The 24,021-nt window shown below is 37.6% G+C and overlaps 1 pseudogene; it reads left to right on the top strand.

The window, feature by feature from the left end:
• Positions 1 to 1,173: 1,173 nt before the first annotated feature.
• Positions 1,174 to 2,178, top strand: LOC100138662 (sodium/potassium-transporting ATPase subunit beta-3-like; annotated as a pseudogene).
• The last annotated feature ends 21,843 nt before the right edge of the window (positions 2,179 to 24,021 follow it).

Genomic DNA, 24,021 nt, shown 5'->3' with positions numbered 1-24,021 from the left:
TCACTCTTGGTGTTGTAAAATCTATCCTATAACAACATTCACTGCTTAGATAAATGTATAAGGACATATATCCATCATAATATGAGACAGAATATTTTCACTGTATTAAATATCTTTTGTGCTCTACCAATTAATTTCCCCACTCTTCCAACCATACTAACCACTGGTCTTTTTAATATCTCCAAACTTTGCCCTTTCCAGTGTCGCACATTTGGTATCAAAACATATGTAGCTTTTTAAGGTATGCTTCTTTCACTAAATAATATACACTTAAGATTTCTCCATGTTGTTCCAAAACTTCATAGCTTATTTATTTTTAGTGCTGAATAATATTCCATTGTCTGGATATACCACAGTTTATACACTCAACTACTGATGGACATCTTGGTTGCTTCCAAGTTTTGAGAGTTAAAAATAAGGCTGCTATAAATATCCAAGTTCATGTTTTTGTATAGATATAATTTGTAACTCCTTTGAATACATATGAAGGAGCTTGACTGCTCAATAGTATGACAAGAGTATGCTTAGTTTGTTCAGATGTGTTTTCTGTAAATATTTTCTCAAGTCTTGACTTGTCTTTTGATATTGTCTTTTACAGGTTAGAAGTTTTTAATTTTAATGAAGTAAATCTTATTATTTCTTTCATGGATGGTGTCTTTGAATCTATATCTAAAAAGGAATCGTCAGAACTTTCCTGGTGAGAGCCCTTTAGACAGCAAGGAGATCAAACCAGTTAATCCTAAAGGAAATCAACCCTGAATATTCATTGGGAGGACAGATGCTGAAGCTGAAAATCCAATACTTTGGTCACCTGATTCCTAAAGCCAATTCATTGGGAAAGACCCTGATATTGGGAAAGACTGAGGGCAGGAGAAGAAAGGGACGACAGAGGATGTGATGCTTGGATGGCATCACTGACTCAATGGACATGAGTTTGAGCAAACTCTGGGTTAGAGCGAAGGACAGGGAAGCCTGGCAAAAAGTCGGATACACCTTAGCGACTGAACAACAAACACCAGCAGTTAAGAGTAACTTTCCTGGAGGGCTGGGATGGGAAGGGAGATGGGAGGGAGGTTCAAAAGGGAAGGGATATGGCTGATTCACGTTGAGGTTTGACAGAAACAATGAAGTTTTATAAAGCAATTATCCTTCAATAATAATAATAATAAAAGAATACACTTTCCTGCTTGAACTCTCACTGCACTGAGGAGGTTTTCTCCGCCGACGCGCATTCTGCCCATGTCTCAGGGCTGTTCTGCTCTAAAAAGGATGCTCCTCCGCCCTCCTCGCAGCTTCCACCCTGCGTCTCCCCTGGCAGTAGGCACACACACGATGAAGAAGAGAGACAAGAAGTCCTTCAACCGGAGCCTGGCCGAGTAGAAGCTCTTCATCTACAGCCAGACCACCGGAGAGTTCCTGGGGCGAGCTGCCAAGAGCTGGGGTTTGATCTTGCTCTTCTATCCAGTCTTTTATGGGTTCCTGGCTGCACTCTTTTCATTCATGATGTGAGCCATGCTTCAGACTCTAAACGAAGACGGTTCCAAAATATCGTGACCAGATTCCTAGTCCAGGACTTGTGATTTTTCCAAAACCAGTGCCAACGTTGGATTTTTCATTCAGCCTGTCTGATTTGTAATCCTATCAAGGGTACGTTGATGACCTTAAGAAATTTCTAAAGCCTTATGGCTTAGAAGAACAGAAGAAACTCACATATTGTACCAATAGAAACTATTTTGAGCAGAAGGATCCAGAATATACAGCATGTCAGTTTCCTCTTGCCTTACTTGACCATACGGTGGTGTGGATGATCCCACATTTGGCTACCAATCAGGAAACCCTTGTATTCTTGTGAAAATGAGCAGAATAATTGTATTAAAGCCTCGAGGAGAACCAAGGATAGACTGTATTGCAAAAAGTGAAAGCACAGCAGTTCTATCAACTTATCCTCCCAATGGAAAGATAGATTTAAAATATTTGCATATTATGGAAAACAAAACAAAACTGCATGGGAGCTACGTGCAGCCACTAGTTGCTGTCCAGCTCAACTTTGGTAGTGATGGTGATGTAAAAAAAGTAATAGTTGAGGGCAAGATTGATGGATCACCCGACCTAAAAACCAAGAATGACCATGACAAGCTTTTAGGATGAGTTGCATTCAAGATCACCATGCATACATAGTAGGAGTTAGGATGTCTCCACAGAGTAAAGGTTTTGTTGTCTGTCTTCATTTTGTATCAGCCAGACCTGCCATTCCAGAATTATGAGACCGCCTTGGAGAAAGGTGGAGTGGTACATGACACTGGGATAACATAGTGTGCTCCCAGATAACAGTGGTCCATGTCCTTTGAGGTAACTACCTGTTGCCTCTGCTGCCTTTTGAACCATGTACAGTCACCAGATAGGGACTGTGAACACCTGATTCTGAACATGTAGGTTGGGGATCTTGTCCAATTTTTATGTGGTTCAATTGCCAAGTGTCTAAAACTTAATGTCCTGTGCTATGTAAATATTTTATAGATTTAACACTGGTTAACTGTCATATTTTGATGCCAGCAAAGTTTTAGGGGATAAAATGGTGCCTGACCAACATCAAATGATTTTACAGATGCAAGAAATTCAGTATGTAGAAAAGTTCTGTATGTGAGGAGTAAAAGGAAAATAAAAGTGAATTTGAAAAAAAAAAAATACACTTTCCAATGCAGGGAACACAGGTTAGAACCCTGGCTGAGGAAGTAAGATCCCACATCCTGCGGAGTAACTAAGCCCCTGCCACAACTAGAGAGAAGCCAGCATGCTGCAATGAAAGGCAACAAAAGATCCCACATGCTGCAACTAAGACCAGACACAGCCAAATAAATTAATACTAAAACATAAATAAATAAAATTAAAAAGGCATCCCCATACCTAAAATCATGTAGGCTTTCTTTTGTTATTATTTCTAGGAGTTTTACAGTTTTGCATTTTACATTTTGGTCTGTGCTCCCTTTTGAGTTTGTGAAGGTTATAAAGTCTTTCTACATTCATTTTTGTCTTGTGTGAATGACCAGTTATTCCAGCACCATTTTTTGCAAAGATGAAAAGACTATCTTTGCTCCATTGCATTGACTTTCCTAGTTTACAAAAATCAGTTCACTATATTTATGTAGATCTACTTCTGGAGTCTCTACTTTGTGACATTTGTGACATATTGCCTGTTCTTTCATCAATACTGTACTTAGTCATTCAGTCATGTCTGACTCTTGGCGACCCCATGGACTGTAGCCCACCAGGGTCCTCTGTCCATGGGGATTCCCCAGGCAAGAATAATGGAATGAGTTGCCATGCCCTCCTCCAGGGGATCTTCCCAATCCAGGGATCGAACCCACGTCTCCCACATTGGAGGCGGATTCTCTACTGTCTGAGCCGCCAGGTGAGCCCTCATCAGTACTACATCATGTTAATTACTATAGCTTTACAGTAGGACTTGTATGGTTGCATCTGTCCTACAATTCCATTCTTTTCCTTCGATATAGTATTGGCTATTCAGGGTTTTTACTTCTCCATGTAAAATTTAGAATCAGTTTATCAGTACCATAAAATGACTTGCTGCACCTGATGGATTTATAACGTGGCTGATAAAGTCTAAAAATAATAAAAAAACTAATTCTCTTCTCTTTCTAACAGATATTATAGTATTCTCTTACACCATTTTTTCTTGGTTTAAAATATTCATAGGGCTTAACTAGAAACAATAGCAGTAGTGGCAGACATGCTTTTATAATTTTTTTTCAAGTTTAAGAGAAATAGATTTAGTAACTCCATGAATTTTAATGATTGTTTTCACTATGTGTAATATAGGCATCTTAAGGTATTAATAGAATGTTCCTTTCCATTCCTTCTGATTGAATATATTTTTAAAGTCACGAATATGAAATGAAATTTATTGAGATATTTTCTTAATGTATTGAACTATTATCACTTCAATATTTCATGAATGTAACAAAATATATAACGGATTGCAAGTGGTAATAGGACAGTCCAAAATTTTAAAAGTGCACGGAAAGATTTTCCATTATCTATTATCTTCTTTTGTCAGCCCCTCAAACGTGCACACTGTATCCTGGGATGACATTTTTTTCTTAAATGCCTTCTATTTCTAAAGAGCTTTCACACAGATTTTTGTGTCAGTTTTCAGATCCACATATTTCTCTGTCATCTGAAGCCTGAAGTATTCCCATTTTGGGGGGAAGCCAGCAACTCATACTGGTTATTTTATTTTTCCCACTCACATGGAAATTTATTATATCATAAATTTGACATTTCATATCTGTGGGATCAGTTCAGTTCAGTCGTTCAGTTGTGTCCCACTCTTTGCGACGCCACGAATCACAGCACGCCAGACCTCCCTGTCCAATCACCAACTCCTGGAGTTCACTCAGACTCACGTCTATCAAGTCAGTGATGCCATCTAGCCATCTCATCCTCTGTCGTCCCCTTCTCCTCCTGCCCCCAATCCCTCCCAGCATCAGGGTCTTTTCCAATGGGTCAACTCTTCCCATGAGGTGGCCAAAGTACTGGAGTTTTAGCTTCAGCATCAGTCCTTCCAATGAACACCCAGGACTGATCTCCTTTAGGATGGACTGGTTGGATCTCCATGCAGTCCAAGGGACTCTCAAGAGTCTTCTCCAACACCACAGTTCAAAAGCATCAATTCTTCGGTGCTCAGCTTTCTTCACAGTCCAACTCTCACATCCATACATGACCACTGGAAAACCCATAGCCTTGACTAGACGGACCTTTGTTAGCAAAGTAACGTCTCTGCTTTTGAATATGCTATCTAGGTTAGTCATAACTTTCCTTCCAAGGAGTAAGTGTCTTTTAATTTCATGGCTCCAGTCACCATCTGCAGTAATTTTGGAGCCCAAGAAAATAAAATCTCTCAGTATTTCCATTGTTTCCCCATCTATTTCCCATGAAGTGGTGGGACCAGATGCCATGATCTTAGTTTTCTGAATGTTGAGCTTTAATCTGTGGGATAAATATTAGTCATTCAGAAATTCATGTTGTGTAATAGCTTCTGCATATAAGAAATGAAATTTAGATTTTGATTTTGAATACACAAAAGTTAATTGAAATTACAAAGCTAATAATCATAAATAGAAAAACTCAAAAAGTACTGGAAAAATATGTTGTTGAACACACCCAGATTTAACTATATCAATACAAAAAGCAACTGTATAGAACAAAGGACATACATATTCAAAGGTTTAAAAATCTATATTGGAATAAATCATTTGCAACATATATAGTACTGAGAAAGGATTATTATCTAGGCCAAAGGTAAAAAAAGGAAAATATATCATGAGTCATTTATTAGTAAATAAAATAAGTAACAGAATTAAATTCCCAATACAGATTATAGAAGTATTTGATAGCCTTTTAAACAAGAGTGTTTAATCTATTTAAAACAAAGAAATTAACTAAACATACAAGAAAATCAAACATAGAAACCAAAAGAGAAAAGATCATTTTAAATTCATTTGTGATATATCTAAGCAGGTTATAGAGTAAAACTTATAAGCTTATTTCATTTAAATCAGTGGATTCAATTCAGATGAAAAAAATAGAAAGACCTGAGACTGTAATACAATACAAGGAAAAATAGAACAGAGACTATAATGAACTAGGAGATAGCCTAGCCAGTGTTATTGAAAGCAGCAGGAAATAGAAATCTGGAGAGAAGGCAAAGGAATAATTTGTTAAAAGAAATGACTTCTCAGATTCAAAAGGTACAAGAATTCAATAAGATAAATCTTCATGTGGGCATATCTTAGTGAAACTGCAGGTAACTAAATACAATTAGAAGTTTTTAAAAGCTGTTAGATCCTGTTATATCAATATGTAGGCTAGTTGTTGAAGCATTAACATAATTGTAGGGATTGGTGAGGAAAGAAATTGGTTATCTATTGTACTGTATCCAAATCTGTGCTGCCCTGGAGTAGATTATTTTAGGATTGCACACATCATTTTTAAAATTTGTTAGCTCTAGGACTCTGCTGTGTTCTGTTCAGTATGTGTGTGTTCAGCTCTCTGCAGTCTCATGGATTGTAGCCCATTGTTCGTGGTTCCTCTCTCTATGAAATTTTCTAGACAAGAATACTGTAGTGGGTTGCCATTTTCTACTCCAAGGGATCTTCTCAATTCAGGGATCAAACCTGCATCAGGTGGATTCTTTACCTGCTGAGCCATTGGGAAAACAATTTCAAAATTAGACTTAAAAAAAAAAAGAACAAGAGTGTATAAATTTTAAACCAGTATGTGAATGGGTGGGAAACTAAAGAAACATCCAAATTCCAAAGATATCAGGGAGAAAAAAGCATAAATAACAGAGTATAGGAAGACACAAATTATGATAGTAGAAATTAGTCCTTAATACACTGAAAAGTATAATCAGTAAAATGGTCTAAATTGCCCCATAGGAGGTAGAGGCATTTTTAAAATATTATACCAGTAAAATTCTAAGTAAAGAACATTTGTCATTGTTATAATATCATTAGAAAAAGCAACTTTAAATAAAAAATCTATTAAAAGATAAACTGAAGCATATTAGAATTCCTATGATTTTATTTGAGCAAATATAATTTCAACCAGGCAAAGCAAACTGAAATTGGTTAGGAGAATCCCACAGACAGAAATGAAAGTGTTTTAAAGAGAAGACTAGAAGGCAAAACAAATATTAATAAATTATTTGAGTCACTATTGCTTAAGCAGTTGCCTTATTTAGGAAAGCCTAGTTGGCTGTCTGTACTAGTTGCTCTTAAGTTTTGTTCCCTGGGATTCGAGTGTATTGACTCTAGATTAGATTTTGTTTACATAAACTACCAGTGGATTGAAACCACTTCAGCCTAATGGCATCTTTGCTTAACTGTATTCCTACATATCAGTAATACACAATTAAAATGTGTACTGAAAAATTCCATTTCAAACAATATTAAGAAATATTTCTAATATGAACTGAGAAATATGTATGCAGTTCAAGAAGCAACAGTTAGAACAATACATGGAACAATGGACTGGCTCTAAATTGGAAAAGGAGTATGTCAAGGCTGCGTATTGCCATCTTGCTTATTTAACTTATATGCAGAGTACATCATGTGAAATGCCGAGCTGGATGAAACACAAGCTAGAATCAAGATTGCTGGGAAAAATATCAATAACCTCAGATATGCAGATGACACCACCCTTATGGCAGAAATCAAAGAGGAACTGAAGAGCCTCTTGATGAAAGTAAAAGAGGAGAGTGAAAAAGCTTAAAACTCAACATTCAAAAAAACTAAGATCATGGCATCTGGTCCCATCACTTGATGACAAGTTAGATGGGGAAACAATGGAAACACTGAGAGATTTTATTTTCTTGGGCTCCAAAATCACTGCAGATGGTGACTGCAGCCATGAAATTAAAAGATGCTTGTTCCTTGGAAGAAAAGCTATGACCAACCTATACATCATATTAAAAAGCAGAGATATTACTTTGCTGACAAAGATCCATCTAGTCAAAGCTATGATTTTTCCATTAGTCATGTAAGGATGTGAGAGTTGGACCATAAAGTAAGCTGAACACTAAAGAATTGATGCTATTGAACTGTGATGTTAGAGATGACTCTTGAGAGTTCCTTGGATTTCAAGGAGATCAAAGCAGTCAATCATAATAGGAAATCAATCCTAAATATTCATTGGAATGACTAATGCTGAAGCTGAAGCTGTAATACTTTGGCCATCTGATGCAAAGCACTGACTCAGTGGAAATGACCCTGATGCTGGGAAAGACTGAAGGCAGGAGGAGAAGGGGATGACAGAGGATGAGATGGTTGGTTGGCATCTCTGACTCAAAGGACAGGAGTTTGAACAAGCTCCAGGAGTTGGTGATGGACAGGGAGTCCTGGCGTGCTGTAGTCCATGCAGTTGCAGAGAGTCGGGCATGACTGAGTGACTGAACAGAACTAATGCAAGCTTGTTGACAAAATAAGATAGGAACAGGGTGTTAACAATCTTCACAGATAGAAGAACTATTTTATGTACATGCAGACACTGGCAATCTAGGAGAAGAAATAATATGTAACTAGAATTTACATGCACAGTGAGTCAATAAAATTTATTCCAAAAAGGAAGACTATATCAGTTTAGAAATTAGAAATTTAGATGAGTCAGGTAATGATTGGCTTGTTACATCAAGTTACCAGAAATGGACCTTATTTTCTTTTCACTACTGAGTGAAATGGAACTTCAGCAACTTGGAAGACTGATTTAATACTTTCCAAGCTATGTTCTAGGTTGGAAGGGTTGAAGCAGGGCTAGCCTGATGACAGGGAGCCCTTTTAAGCATACCTTTCTTCTCTATCATTTTAAATTTATTAGACATTAAAATTATTTTCCAGTGAAATGACTTTTGTAATCTATAACCATTCAAGCTGTGTTACTCTTGGAATATGCATTATGACAGTGTTTTCCTTTAGTATATTTATTTCTTTTGTAGCCTATAAACTTCTTCATATATCTTCTTAAAATGGCAATCACCACTAAGAATATTCTTTCATACCTTATTAATATTGCAATAACCATTAAGACTAGGCAACATATATTTCAGTAATATAGCAATAACCATTAGCTTTTTAATGCTAATAAAATGTATAAACATGTCACTGTAATATACACTGCTAAGTTCATACACATTCATTGGTTGATGACTCTAATAGTATAATGGAAAAGGAGATAAGTCATAGAGAGAAAGGCGTGACCTTTGGAGTCAGGCCCGAACTTAATTCCTGACTCTACAGTTCTGTAATTGAGAACTTTTTTTTCCCTTAGATTTATCGATTAATCTCTTTACCACTGTGGATGGTGATGCCAACCACTCAGTGTGTTGGGAGGACTAAATGAGATGACAGTTACAACATATTATAAGCTCCAAATAAAATGAGTTCCTTTCAAATTTCCCTTAACATTACAGAATATAATGAGAGGGAATAGAAAGTATGATAGCAAAGCTTCTGCTTCTGTTCGTGTGTGTGTGTGTGTGTGTGTGTCTCATGTAGGGAGCAGAAAATTTCTTCAAGCTGGATAATGAAAAATATTAAAATGAGAACTAAAAAAATTAATTATTCATGTCCAATATATTCAAATAATTGAAAGCATACCAATGATTGACTAAAGGTTTTAGCAGTTCCTATAAGTCTTCATTAATATCCTCATGGGTTAAATGAAGTTCCTGAAAATAAAGTCTGCAAACTGATACAAGTATTGAGAGAAGTTATCATTGTTCATGCCTGTATTACTCACATGGTAATATACAATCAATAAAGTATATATCCACTTTCTTGTAACACCTGTTTTTATGGTAAATGTGGTATTTATCTTTAGGATCACCTTTGTTTTCACAGGAACTTTAAGAGGATGCATGCTGTAACTCTTTTATTTATTTATTTATTTTTTTGGTAACACTTTTAAAAGAGGATTCTTAAGCCTGTGTGTGTGTGCAAATGTGTTTCCAGTAGGAAGATAAGAAGAATAAAGTTTGAATACAAGAAGACCATTGAGTTGACAAATAAGAAGGTAGCATGGAATGATGGTAATGGAGATAACAGTAATAACTACAGCTACTGACTTATTGTTCTAAGTAAGGGCTCCAGGGTAAGAGGACCAGTGGGAACCGAAATGTTCAGCAAGCTCATTCCTGCATATTGCTGTCGGACTCTGTTATATGTAGCCTCTCCTTCCTGCTAGTCAGAATTTGTCATCCCTCCATTGGAAGGACTGAAGCTGAAGCTCCAACACTTTGGTCACCTGATGCCAACAGTTGACTGATTGGAAAAGACCCTGATGCGGGGAAAAATTGAAGGCAGAAGGAGAAAAGGGCAACAGAAAATGAGATGGTTGGACAGCATCACCGAGTCACTGGCCGAGAACTTGGACAAACTCCCGGAGATGTGAGGGAATGAGGCCTGGCATGCTGCAGTCCCAGGGGTCGCAAAGAGTAGAACATGACTGGGAGGCTGAACAACAAATAACAGTGACTCCTATTTTTACTTGCTGTCCCTGGACACAGGGAGTCCAGGATGTTCAAGCAGCAGCCAAAGTTTATAGTCTAATGAGACCCTTGCTCCTTCATAGCGTCATGCCCTTTTTTGGGGACCAGAGACTCCAACCTTACGGAGAAGACAATTCCAGGTACACAGAGCACAAAGCACTCCAGAGTTTTGATGAATGGAACCACTATTGTTTCTTCCTTTATTTCTAAGATCCAAGCATTCTTCATGCTGATAACACATTAAGTTCTCAAACTCAATGCATTCACTACATCCTAAAGGATAGTAGCACATCCTTCCATGCATGCATGCTAAGTTGCTTCAGTTGTGTCTGACTCTTTGTGACCCCATGGACTGTAACCCCTCAGGTTCCTCTGTCCATGGGATTCTCCAAGCAAGAATGCTGGAGTGGGTTGCCATTCCCTTCTCCAGGGGATCTTCCCAACCCAGGGATCACCTGATTTGATGATCTTACATCTGCATGGGCAGGTAGGTTTTTACCACTAGCGCCACCTAGGAAGACAGTATCTTTCTATAGTATGAAGTTGTAGCTTTAGAAGGTTGCTCTAGTACTCTATGATGGCACCCCACTCCAGTACTCTTGCCTGGAAAATCCCATGGATGGAGGAGCCTGGTAGGCTTCAGTCCATGGGGTCTCTAAGAGTCAGACATGACCGAGTGACTTCACTTTCACTTTTCACTTTCATGCATTGGAGAAGGAAATGGCAACCCACGCCAGTGTTCTTGCCTGGAGAATCCCAGGGACAGGGGAGCCTGGTGGGCTGCCGTCTATGGGTTGCACAGAGTCGGACACGACTGAAGCAACTTAGCAGCAGCAGCAGCTAGTACTCTATGAGGCAGGCTTCTTATGAACAGTTCTATGTATGTATTGACCAGTGGAGGCAATTTCCATCACTTCTTTGCTGTAAAGTAGTCAAGGCTGTATATTATCACCCTGCTTATTTAATTTATATGCAGAGTACATCATGAGAAATGCTGGACTGGAAGAAACACAAGCTGGAATCAAGATTGCCAGGAGAAATATCAATAACCTCAGATATGCAGATGACACCACCCTTATGGCAGAAAGTGAAGAGGAACTAAAAAGCCTCTTGATGAAAGTGAAAGTGGAGAGTGAAAAAGTTGGCTTAAAGCTCAACATTCAGAAAACGAAGATCATGGCATCCAGTCCCACCACTTCATGGGAAATAGATGGGGAAACAGTGAACAGTGTCAGACTTTATTTTTCTGGGCTCCAAAATCACTGCAGATGGTGACTTCAGCCATGAAATTAAAAGATGCTTACTCCTTGGAAGGAAAGTTATGACTAACCTAGATAGCATATTCAAAAGCAGAGACATTACTTTGCCAACAAAGGTCCATCTAGTCAAGGCTATGGTTTTTCCAGTGGTCATGTATGGATGTGAGAGTTGGACTGTGAAGAAGGCTAAGCACCGAAGAATTGATGCTTTTGAACTGTGGTGTTGGAGAAGACTTGAGAGTCCCTTGGACTGCAAGGAGATCCAACCAGTCAATCCTGAAGGAGATCAGCCCTGGGATTTCTTTGGAGGGAATGATGCTGATGCTGAAACTCCAATACTTTGGTCACCTCATGCGAAGAGTTGACTCATTGGAAAAGACTCTGATGCTGGGAGGGATTGGGGGCAGGAGGAAAAGGGAACGCCAGAGGATGAGATGGCTGGATGGCATCACTGACTCAATGGATGTGAGTCTGAGTGAACTCCGGGAGTTGGTGATGGACAGGGAGGTCTGGCGTGCTGTGATTCATGGGGTCGCAAAGAGTCGGACACGACTGAGTGACTGAACTGAACTCAACTGAGTCCCTCATCTCAGATGCTACAGTGAGTCGAATTATATGAGCATGGATCAGGCAATTGCTAAGCCCCTAAGTGGTCAACTATTGCAGGCTCGGCAAGTAAGATACACAAAATGTAAGTTTGTAAGGATAAACCTTTGGCTTGTCAAGGTCAGACGGAGCCAAAAGCAGTCAGCTTGCAGAAAGTGGCTGGTTAGTCTCTCCTGTTTTAAAGAGGTACTGCTTTCATTTTTGAGTTTTTATTTATTTCACAGTGATGGTATGTACATATACCCTCAAATAAACATTTTCCTCAATTAGTTTTAGCCTAATAAATTCAGCAGTGCTAAAAAATAACTTAGTAAAATGTTATTGGAGGTGTGTGTCCATATCAGCACTTCATGATAAAGAGACTTCAAAAATAAAAGTGCAGTCTTTTGGAAATAAACCACTTTTAAAGTGTTAGTCTTTCCTGTTTTTTTTTCCCTCAATATTTTATCTAAACCAAATTATCCATAAAATTTTTTTTGTGTACAAAATAGTCTTTGTTAGTGCTTGTTTGGAGAAGGAAATGGCAACCCACTCCAGTGTTCTTGCCTGGAGAATCTCAGGGACAGGGGAGCCTGGTGGGTTACCGTCTGTGGGGTCACACAGAGTTGGACACGACTGAAGTGACTTAGCAGCAGCAGCAGCAGTGCTTATTTAGTAAAGAACTGTGATCTACAATATAAAATCATGCTGGGATCTTCATATTAAATCACTTTTAAATATTGCATTTGCTTTCATTCTAAAGGCAACATCTCCAAATTCAAAAAGATAAAAAGGCATATTTAGAAAATTGAATATTATGGGTTTCAATTGAATATAAATGCTATCATATATTTTAGAGTACATATATAGATGTTCTTTATAATTGTGTGACATTTATTTTTCAGTACATTTATTAAATTATACAGAGTCTACAGAAAAAAAAAAAAACAGCAGCATATCATCTTTTTTCAGGTTTCACAAAGTGAGCTCACCATTGTAAGCAGAACTCAGACATAAAAACATTTCCAGTCTTCCAGGGACTCTTACTTCCTCATCATGGTCACCCCTTAGCTCAACAAATTCTATCTTAAACAATATTGTTTAGTCTTGCATGGCTTTTCATCTTCATATAAATGAAATAGTGCATGATGTAGTCCTTTGTGGAGGTTATTTACTCAACATTATGCCTGTGAGATTTATCCAAGTCATTGTGTGTAGTCATATTTTATTTATTTGCATCTCTGGTAGGTATTTAGTTATGTAAATAACTGCAATTTATTTATCCATTCAATAGTTATGGACATCTATTAACTTTCTGTTGGAGCAATTAAAAATAAGTTTCTGTGACACTTAGGTTCAAGTTTTTAGTGAACACATATTTAAATTTGGGGATATAAACCGAGAATTCAGTTCAGTTCAGTCACTCAGTCGTGTCCAACACTTTGCCACCCCATGAACTGCAGCACGCCAGGCCTCCCTGTCCATCACCAACTTCCAGAGTCCATCCAAACCCATGTCCATTGAGTCGGTGATGCCATCCAACCATCTCTCTCGTCCCCTTCTCCTCCTGCCCCCAATCCCTCTCAGCATCAGGGTCTTTTCAAATAAGTCAGGTCATTGCATCAGGTGGCCAAAGTATTGGAGATGCAGCTTCAAAATCAGTCCTACCAATGAACACCCAGGACTGATCTCCTTTAGGATGGACTGGGTGGATCTCCTTGCAGTCCAAGGGACTCTCAAGAGTCTTTTCCAACACCACAGTTCAAAATCATCACTTCTTCGGCACTCAGCTTTCTTTATAGTCGAACTCTCACATCCATACATGACCACTGGAAAAACCATAGCCTTGACTAGACGGATCTTTGTGGACAAAATAATGGCTCTGCTTTTCAATATACTGTCTAGGTTTGTCATAACTTTCCTTCCAAGGAGTAAGCGTCTTTTAATTTCATGGCTGATATCATCATCTGTAGTAATTAGAATTACTGAATTGATATATTCAGCTTTATGAGATACTGCTGATGGAGATTTATGAGATTTATAACTATAAAGATTTATCAAGTATTTTTTAAACTCTTCAAAAGAAGTGATTTTTCTCCACTATATTTTGATTTATTTGATGAGTTTTTTAAATCTTTATTTCTTTTCACTGTCCTTAAGTTAGATTTATTTTTCTTCTACTACTTTTATTAGAATAGAATGTTAGCTCATTGATTTTTCATTCCCCCCTCTTTTAATATATGCATTTATAACAATAAGCTTCTAGTTAAGCACTAATTTACTTGCCTCTTCAAAATTTTTTGTGACACCATGGACTGTAGCCCACCTGGCTCCCCTGTTCACAGAATTCTTCAATCGAAAACACTGGTGTGGGTTGCCATGCCCTCCTCCAGGGGATCTTCCTGACCCAGGGATCTAACCTGGGTCTCCTGCATTGCAGACAGATTCTCCACCACCTGAACCATAAGGGAACATCCAGACTGCTCTTTCACCCTATAATGTGCTATGTGTGCTTCTGCCGGAGCATTTGCTTTTACTGTTTCCTCTCTCTAGAATGCTAGCTGAATCCCATTCCTGCTCAAAATCCAGCCTCTATCAAAGGCCTGAAGGACACCAACTTTTCCCTTCCATAACTGATAATTCTCATCACACACTGCCATGTACTGTGTTTTTTTGTGTCCATTACTCACTCATGCAAGGTACGGGGAGGGAGGAGGGTTCAGGATGGGGAACACATGTATACCTGTGGCCGATTCATGTTGATATATGGAAAAACCAATATAATATTGCAAAGTTAAAAAATAAAATTAAATTAAAAAAAATAAATTAATTAAATTAAATTTTAAAAAAAGAATATTTTCTTCCATATATTATGAATAACACTGCATCTCTGCATCCAGGAATCTACCATTCATAAAAACACTCAAAAATAAAATACTTCATAAATGATTTAATGTTTACAAAGTAACAGAAAATGAATCTCTATTCCCTTTCAGGCTGTTGTAGGTACACTGACTAAATGTTAAAAAGCAGTATTAACAGGACAGGTGATCTGAGAATGACTTCTCTGCGTTTTACTGATGAAAACACTGGCTGGCTGGAATAAAAGGAGCAGTTCTCTGCAGGTGAACTAAAGCTGCCCCACCCAAACCTGGCAGGTGCTTATGATGCCACCCTAACTCCTAAATTGGGAAGAGAGACTTTTCAACTAGCCTCTTCAGAGCTCAAGAAGCCAGGCCCTGGACTGGAGATGAGAGGGGCCTCTCTCAGAGAGGACGGGTTCTCTATCTATCCTTCCCAGAACACAAGGCAGAACTACTCCTAGACTTGAACGTGCATGGAGTCCCTGGATTCTCAGCCTCCCCTCCTCCCACCACCAGTGTATCCTTATCTTGTTACCTTCAGGGTAAGAAATATTGCTACCTTCAACTAAGACATCAGAGCCAGGAGCAGGTTTAAAGATTAGTTGGTAATAGATCATGTTTGGAAATAGATCAACATGTAACATAACGGTAAATGCCACCTTACTTGGAATTGATTTACAGAAAGATTTAGTGACATATGTTCACACTTAATTCAATCATATAGAACAATTTTTTAAAGGTTGAAACTTTATGAGAGAACTCTCCAAATTTAAAAGTAATTAGTATTTGGTTTGCTGTAATGAATATTAAGCTAATCCAATTTTTAATAAAATAATAGATGATAATTGTATTCTGTAAGCACAAGCAAATTCTATAGTCTTTTTAGACTACTGAGCATTTTTTTTAAATGCCAGAGTACTGGAATTTATTGAGAAAAACATACTAGCAATTTTTAAAAATAACCCACTTTGCTTACTTCTAGTTTGAATCAGAATCTATAATTATCTCACAGACCACTGAGAGTGTTATATGATGGATGTTTTTGTGTATGGGAAGGAATTCAATAAGTTTAAATTCCATACAGTTACCATTCACAAAATGCTTTCAGATTGCTGTTGATGATACTAATCCACAATATTGTTGAGGTGAATATGATCTTTGACATTCATATTTAGGTTTCACATGTTGAAATTGATTTATTAGTCTAAGAGAATTTGGGATTTTTTTTGTTTTGTTCAATCTCCCTGTCATATTTTTTTAAAATATGGATAAACATTAAATGTATAATTTATACTGGGTCAGCTCTGGTTGACAAATAGCAAATTTGATTAGTGGACAAGGGAAAACATTTTAATACTTAAAGGAATAAATTCTGCTCAAATGACATCTTTCCTTCAGTAGTATGTATTAACTTTCATTCAAATGTATAACAAATACTCAGTGTTTCATTATTCGTTTCCAAAGTCTTCAATTTTTGACACTTGACTATAATTTCTTCATCCAATTTTATAAGAGAATGGCAAAGGAGTTAGGTTAATACAGTGATTCAAGACAAATGCCAAGTGTGTGTCTTATGAAACTTATATTCTCCATGGAGAGACTCACAGAAGCTTGGAGCATTGTGATATATGTGAGTGTGGCACCAAAGTTCTACAGATGGATTCAGATATATAGAGTTAGGCACTTAAAGCAATTGCTTTCAGTCATCTCACTGATAAGCAGTCACAGATGAGATGTGTGCATTTGAGATGAAAGAGCTGGGTGTAAATTTAAATCAAATCCAAGGCCTGACATTTACCTCATTTTGGTTGGAGAGGAAAGGAATATATTTAGGGCTGAGAAACAAATTTAAATACTCAAGATGAGTTGAACAGAGTTAAAAATTCTGTGAGAGAATTTTCACTTAGATTCACTATAGAAAAATAGTTGATGACTGCCTCATATATTTGTAGTTAGTTAAATAAAAGATTTCTTTGATTATGGACTGATGGAAGATTAACATGTGAAGATAAAAGGCAGTTGTTTGATTGCTTAATTATGAAAGACAATCACGAAGGGGGTCCATGATCATAAAGAACTATGCATAGTGTTCTAGGTCTAGTCAATATAAATCACACAACACATAGAGTAGATAGAACACTGTGATTATTAAAAAGAAAAAATCCTACTGAATCCTACTGAACATAATCTATAGAAAATATAAGCTTTTGCTTATCATAAACCACTGCAAATTTAGACTTTGCAAAAAATGTATTTTTAAATTATGAATGTTCTCCTTTTATATAAAATATCACCACTATCCTTTAATAGGTATGTCAGAAAAAAGCAGACCAATGAAACAAGAAATAATCAGACATACTGATGTAACATTTTAGTTGGCTATTGAGAATCTTGAGGAATTTCCCCAAACCCAAAATTGTGCATTATAAATTATTACTCCATATTAGTTTCTAAAAGTAATTTTAAACAATAAAAAAAAAATAGGTGGGGTGGAATTTTTTTTTTTTTTTAATCATGCACAACACCTAAGGAAGGACTTACAGGTAATATCCAATTAACTTCTTTCACAGGACAGAAGGCTTTCATGGTCTGGACATTGACCTTAGTGATAAATGTGGCTAAGAGACAGAGGAGATGATAATGACCAATACTCAGCAGTAGTTTTGACTGTGGACTCTTCCTTAGTTGTTTGTTTGAAATGGGAAATTAGGGAGAATTTTTTATTTAAGATGTTAACTGAAACAGTGGAGTCTGCAACAATTCTTGAAAATGATCAGCTTAGTTTTAGCTAAGGTTTCCTATAGTAAAGAATACCCCTCACCTAATTAGAAAAATATAGGTCTATCATCTCTGGCCATTGAAAAATACTTTCCCATCAAAAGCAGATACTTTTGAAAAAAAAAAATTTTTTTCTTGTTGACCCAAAATACCTCTTATTTAGAAACAAGGACTTTTCTTACTCAAAGAAGATATTTTTAAAATATTTAATGTAACATTCTTCTAGTCACACAAAAAAGGCTATTACTTCTTGCTTTCTGTCATCAGGTTTGCAGATCATACACTCATCCTATATGTGTTCTACTTTTGTCATTCCTCAAAATGAATAATCACAAAAAGAATTTGTCATTACAGATGTAAAGAACTGTGAAGTGAATCTGCCACAGTTTCACAGATTCTAGCAGAGAACAGGTAATTCCTGGGCCACGAATAAGGGAGTTTATTATTCCCTGAACAATAGGCAGCCTGCTTTTATATTTACACTGGCTTCTACTTGCCTCCCAAATCCCATTACAGCAACCTGGAAGTAGGCCCAGTTGTACACTGCACTTAGAGTGGATAAGTGGATTTGTACCCAAGCTGAGGAACTCCAAGATTAAGAAAATCCCCCTTTTATGAGAAGGTTCCTAGCGAAGTTGCCCAAACTTTGCCACAGATAGAGCCATTATCTTTATCAGAGTCATCAGGAAACACATCTGTATTCTATCCACAAAGGATATTTTATCTATTTCTATCTTTCAAGGCTCTTTGCTGTACAAACATCCTTGAAAGTAGAGCTGACAATCAAAGCTATCACAGGACATGTAAACACACCATTGAGAATTGCCTTTGAAATAAGCAAAAATCAAAATATTTGAAAATTAACTAAGAAACAAAGCAGTAGAGAGGATTTCCCAGATAAAAATGTGAAATCAGGCAGAAGAAGAAAGCTAATCCCTCTTCAACACTGCATGTGCCAGTCAACACTGAGTGGTAGTCATTATCTAGCTTCTCAGTAGCAGCTTCCTTCCTATGGCTTTTTAAAGTTCTCTTATTTCTGCATTGCCAGAATATGCGAGGGAGTCTTCTGCTCTGTTGATCTTTTATTTAATTCATTAGTCATACTAAAAGTATCAGCAGATTCCATTTATCACCATTGAAGTATTTTGTGACTAATACTTGCACACTAAATCGTGTAGATGTTGTAAACCAAAGTAATTCAAGTCGCAATCATTTTTCAAAGGACCCAAATGGCAACTCACTTCAGTATTCTTGCCTGGAGAATTCCATGGACAGAGGAGTCTGGTGGTCTACAGTCCATGCGGTTGCAAAAGAGTCAGACAAGACTGAATGACTAACATTTATTTTCCTTAAAAAAAAATCTAATATTTGTGTCTATCTTCTACAGGAAGATAGACACAAATATTAGAGAATATACACAGAATAAAATGAATTCAGATAAAATAGAAGCCATAGAAAATAAGTTCTCATTAAGTCATAAATTATTGCTTTTTTTTTTTTTCAGAGAATTTGTCTTTTACAATAATCCAAAATAAGGTTTTTTTGTTTCAACTGGAGACATTACCTGTTTCTCTTGGCTTGAGCTTGCTATAGATTTGTAGCCCCAACTAAAATATATGGTCTATTTAACCTTCATCAGCCTTATTGCAACTTTTTCCCATGGTGCCCCAGAATAGATTTTCTAAAATTTACAGCCACTCTGTTCTTGGTGTATTGAAACTGGCACAGTGTACAATATCTCAAACAGTAATTCCTTTTACCTAACAGTACAGACCTAAAGTGAAACAAATCCATTGTCCCAGTCGAGCATGACCTCTTAGGCAGCTCATGACTAATTGAAAGTTCCTGTGGCTTTGTGTTTCTCCCACCATGGCCAGTGATTTGTAACAATATTCTTCTCAGTTTTATTTGTAACTGACTTTACAATAAACAAAAGAAAAATATTTGCTTTTTATGTCTTCAGAGGTTCTGATGGAGATTTTATAATGTTTCATTTAGATTAACATTTAGCACAAGTATAATTTGACCTTAAATAGCAAGCTATCACATTCAGTAAATTCCACGCACCACTCTTGTTTCTCTAAGTGTGTTTGTTTGTTTCCCCTTTGTAGTTAACTGATCTTTATGTTTTCTTGCTCTTTGGTCTCTTGACTCATCAGGAATGTTGAATAGCTAAGTATTTTGTGTTTCAATTTCTGAAAATAAAAATTGATATAATTTTTGGTGGATTGATATCTACATTGCTAAAATAGCTATATTATCTACATAGTATGAATTCACAGGGTAGCAGATCTTGCTTTCTGTTGTCTCAATCTGATTTTAAGGGACTTTACTAATAACCCCTGAAAACCTCTTACAGATGTATCAAATGTCTATATCTACACTGTTTTAAAGACAAAATAGAAAAATAAAGGAACCCAAATTATTAGTAATTCTATTTGAAAACAATGTCAACAATATAGATTTTTCCTTTCTGTCTTATTCCCTGTTTTCTGCCTACTTCATTTTGTTTGATATGTGCATTCTTCCTCAATGATTTCAAAATATCGGTTGATTACTTCCAGTACATTAGACAATGTGATACATAGTGAGCATATGATCTGGGCAATAAAGACATGATCCTTTCCTTCTTCTAGCTTACACTACAGTGGAGGGGAAAAAAATGACAAAATAAACAAATGCAATGCAGGAAAGCATGTTCTAGAGGTTCTATAGCAGTGTACACTAGTTTTCATAAGGTCAGGAAAAAGAAATCTAGACAAAGACCTGAAGACTGAAAAATTCAGTGTCCCGCTCACCTCTCTTTCTCCTTTATCATCACATAATCCTCCTTTTTAATACTATTACCATTGACATAAGGCTATATTTGAGTCTCTACAATGCAATTATGAGTGACAGATTTTATTTTCTTGGGCTCCAAAATCACTGTGGACAGTGACTACAGCCATGAAAAAAAAAAAAAAAGCTTGCTTCTTGGAAGGTAACTTATGGCAAATCTACACAGCATATTCAAAACAGAAACTTTGTACTTTGCCTACAAAGATCCATATAGTCAAAGCTATGGCTTTTCCAGTAGTCATGTACAGGTCTGGGAGTTGGACTATAAAGAAACCTGAGTGATGGTTTTGAATTGTAGTGCTGGAGAAGAGTCTTGAGAATCCCTTGGACTGCAGGAGATCAAACCATCAATCCTAAAGGAAATCAACCCTAAATATTCATTGTAAAGACTGATGCTGAAGCTCTGATATCTTGATCACCTGATGTGAAGATGTGACTAACTGGAAAAAATCCTAACGCTGAGAAAGATTGAGGGTGAAGGGAGAAGGGGGCAACAGAATATGAGATGGTTAGATAGCATCACTGCCTCAATGGATGTAAATTTGGGCAAACTCCAGGAGATAGTGAAGGACACGGAAGGCTGATGTGCTATAGTCCATGGGGTTGCAAAGAATTGGATATGACTGTGACTGAACAACAGTGATCATTATTTTATTATTGTTGTTGTTCAGTCACCAAGCCATATTTTAATGCTTACAACCCCATGGACTGCAGCACAATAGACTTCCCTGTCCCTCACCATCCCTCAGAGTTTGCCCAAGTTCATGTGCAATTAATCAGCGATGCCATCTAACCATCTCATCCTCTGTTGCCCTTTTCTCCTTCTGTCTTCAATCTTCCATAGCATCAGGATCTTTTGGCATGCATCAACTGGTTGCATCAGGTGGCCAAAGTGTTGGAGCCTCAGCTTCAGCATCAGTCCTTCCAAAGAGTATTCAGGGTTTATTTCTTTTAAGATTAACTGATTTGATCTTACTTTCTGAGGGACTCTCAAGAGTCTTCTCCAGCACTACTGTTCGAGAGCATCAATTCTTCAGAAGTCTGCCTTGTTTATTGTTCAGCTCTCACATCCATACATGACTATATGAACTTTTGTCACCAAAGTGATGTCTTTGCTTTTGAACACACTGTGTAGGTTTGTCATAACTTTCCTGCCAAGAAGCAATCGTCTACTAATTTCATGGCTGTGCTGACCATCTGTAGCAATTTTAAGGCCAAAGAAGAGGAAATCTGTCACTGCTTTCACTTTTTCCTCTTCTATTTGCCATGAAGTGATGGGACTGGATACCATGATCTTAGTTTTCTTTAATATTGAGTTTTAAACTGGCTTTTTCACTTTCTTCCTTCACCCTCATCAAGAGGCTCTCACGTTTCTCTTCATTTTCTGCCATTAGAGTGATATCATCTGCATATCTGAAGTTCTTGATATTTCTCCCAGAAATCTTGATTCCAGCTTGTAATTCATCCAGCCCAGCATTTTGCATGATGTGCTTTGCATATAAGTTAAATAAACAGGGTGAAAATAAACAGCCTTGCCATACTCATTTCTCAATCCTAAACAAGTCAGTTGTTCGATACAGGGTTGTAACTGTTGCTTCTTGACCTGCATACACGTTTTTCAGTAGGCAGGTAAGATGGTCTGGTATCCCCATTTATTTAAGAGTTTTCCAGTTTGTAATGATCCACATGGTCAAAGGCTTTAACATAGTCAATGAAACTATGGTAGATTTTTTTTTCTGGAATTCTCTTGCTTTTGCTATGATCAAGAAAATGTTGGCAATTTGATCTCTGGTTCCTCTGCCCTTTTTAAACACAGCTTGAACATCTGGAAGTTCTCCATTCATGGAATATTGAAGCCTAGCTTGGAGGATTTTGAGCATAACCTTACTAGTATGGAAGATGGGTGCAATTGTCTGGTTATTTGAACAATCTTTATTAGTGCTTTTCTTAAGAGTTGGAATGAGGGTTGACCTTTTCCAGTCCTGTGGCCACTGCTGGGTTTTCCAAATTTGCTGACATATTGAGTGCAGCACTTTAATAGCATCATCTTTCAGGATTTTAAATAACTCTGCTTGAATGCTATTACCTTCTCTAGCTTTATTGGCAGCAGTGTTTCCTAAGGCTCACTAGACTTCACATTCTAGGATGTCTGGCTCTAGGTGAGTGATCACACCATGGTGGTTATCTGGGTCATTAAGATATTTTTTGTACAATTCTGTATATCCTTTCCATCTCCTCTTGATCTCTTCTGCTTCTATACAGGCTTTACCATTTTTGTCCATTATTGTGTCCATCTTTGGATGAAATGTTCCTTTGATATTTACACTTTTCTTGATGATATCTTCAGTCGTACTCTTTCTGTTGCTTTCCTCTATTAGTTTGCTTTTTTCATTGAAGAAGGCCTTCTTGTCTCTCCTTGCTGTTCTCTGGAATTCTGCATTTAGTTGTGTGTACCTTTTCCTTTCTCCCTCTTGCAACACTTACCTGGTTTTAGAAAAGGCAGAGGAACCAGAGATCAAATTGCCAACATCCGCTGGATCCTGGAAAAAGCAAGAGAGTTCCAGAAAAACATCTATTTCTGCTTTATTGACTATGCCAAAGCCTTTGACTGTGTGGATCACAATCAACTGTGGAAAATTCTGAAAGAGATGGGAATACCAGACCACCTGATCTGCCTCTTGAGAAATCTGTATGCAGGTCAGGAAGCAACAGTTAGAACTGGACATGGAACAACAGACTGGTTCCAAACAGGAAAAGGAGTACATCAAGGCTGTATATTGTCACCCTGCTTGTTTAACTTATATGCAGAGTACATCATGAGAAACGCTGGACTGGAAGAAACACAAGCTGGAATCAAGATTGCTGGGAGAAATATCAATAACCTCAGATATGCAGATGACACCACCCTTATGGCAGAAAGTGAAGAGGAACTAAAAAGCCTCTTGAGGAAAGTGAAAGTGGAGAGTGAAAAAGTTGGCTTAAAGCTCAACATTCAGAAAACGAAGATCATGGCATCTGGTCTCATCACTTCATGGGAAATAGATGGGGAAACAGTGGAAACAGTGTCAGACTTTATTTTTGGGGGCTCCAAAAGCACTGTGATTGCAGCCATGACATTAAAAGACACTTACTCCTTGGAAGGAAAGTTATGACTAACCTAGACAGCATATTCAAAAGCAGAGACATTACTTTGACAACAAAGGTTCGTCTAGTCAAGGCTACGGTTTTTCCTGTGGTCATTTATGGATGTGAGAATTGGACTGTGAAGAAGGCTGAGCACCGAAGAATTGCTGCTTTTGAACTGTGGTGTTGGAGAAGACTCTTGAGAGTCTCTTGGACTGCAAGGAGATCCAACCAGTCCATTCTGAAGGAGATCAGCCCTGGGATTTCTTTGGAAGGAATGATGCTGAAGCTGAAACTCCAGTACTTTGGCCACCTCATGCGAAGCGTTGACTCACTGGAAAAGACTCTGATGCTGGGAGGGATTGGGGGCAGGAGGAGAAGCCAGAGAATGAGATGGCTGGATGGCATCATTGACTCAGTGGACTTGAGTCTGAGTGAACTCCGGAACTTTGTGATGGACAAGGAGGCCTGGCCTGCTGTGATTCATGGGGTCGCAAAGAGTCGGACACGA

This window comes from Bos taurus, chromosome 20 (assembly GCF_002263795.3).
Source record: "Bos taurus isolate L1 Dominette 01449 registration number 42190680 breed Hereford chromosome 20, ARS-UCD2.0, whole genome shotgun sequence".
NCBI classification, from domain to species: domain Eukaryota; kingdom Metazoa; phylum Chordata; class Mammalia; order Artiodactyla; family Bovidae; genus Bos; species Bos taurus.
The sequence above is the reverse complement of the archived record's forward strand: the minus strand, read 5'-3'. Positions and strand labels throughout refer to the sequence as shown.